This window comes from Lepidothrix coronata, unplaced genomic scaffold, assembly GCF_001604755.1.
Source record: "Lepidothrix coronata isolate B3197 unplaced genomic scaffold, Lepidothrix_coronata-1.0 Scaffold185, whole genome shotgun sequence".
Taxonomy (NCBI): domain Eukaryota; kingdom Metazoa; phylum Chordata; class Aves; order Passeriformes; family Pipridae; genus Lepidothrix; species Lepidothrix coronata.
Window position 1 is genome coordinate 8,875 of NW_016690365.1, and position 1,170 is coordinate 10,044.

Consider the following 1,170-nt stretch of genomic DNA (forward strand, 5'->3'; position numbering starts at 1 on the left):
ATCTATTCCAAGAAGCTGCCGCTGTGGTGAGTCTGCTTCTAAAGCTGTTCCTTCCAGCTTTCATAATCCTGTCGTTCTCCCACAATTCCTCCATTTTTATTTATTAATGAAACGTAAACTTGTGCAGCATTGTGTGTTATGAGACCCTGGAAACATCTGGCTACGCACGGAAGAACACAGAGGAGAATTGCTAGTATAAATAAGCCTAACAGCAGAAATAACAGAAATTTCTTCAGGGGCTGGGAAAGTCCCTCCAAGGAGAGCCAGCTAAACATGTCATCCCAACTGACCTCGTCAGACTTTAAGATCTGTTGTATGAGGGAACGGAGTTCATTTATATGGGAATGAATAGATTGAGAATGGTCAGAGAAATTTAAACAGCACAGCCCCTCAAATTCATTGCAGCCGTGTCCGTTAACTAGTAGTAGGAAATCAATGGCTGCTCTATTCTGTAAAGTGGCTTTTTTAATCTGCTGTGAATCTAATAGTAAATCCTCTAGTGCTGCACTCGTCGCATTAGCTTCTTTGGCTAGCCAACATCCCATTTTTGTGAGCAGATCTAACGCGTGTGTCGTACCAATGGCCGGAATTATTATACCCCCCCAGAGATTCTTACTGTGGGACCAAAAGTGGAGGTCAGAATCGCAATTTTCAGTGAATTGTTGTAAATTCTGAGATTTAAAAAGGGGATGTTGCTTAACCAGGGGGTGAGGGACTTGTTGAGAGGCTGTGTTTGCGGATGGTTTTTCACTTCTTTTAAATCGCTGAACTGCAGGTGGGGTCAGTTTTTTTGAGTAGGGGGTGATATCCCGTTTCATGCTCGTTTTAATGGGGCTGGCAATTAGGGAATGAATTACTTTGGCAGGATTATAGAGTGATATCTGACCTAATGTGCAAGGTCCCCCTACCGCTCCTTTAGGAATTATTTTCCACACCCGAAGTCCACAGATGAGGAATACTCCCTTGGGGAGGGTAAAGGGTAGTGGGGGGTTCTCCATTTTTTCTTTACACCAGAATTCAAAGTTGGAGTATGCTCCACTGGGTGTTACATTAAACTGATTTTCACTTCTTCCCTGTGATTTCGTGTTGAAATAAAAGCAGTGGGATGAGGGGAGAGTACCCAAAATTTGTAATTCTTCCGGGTAGTCATCTAGGTATAGTGGATCTGAC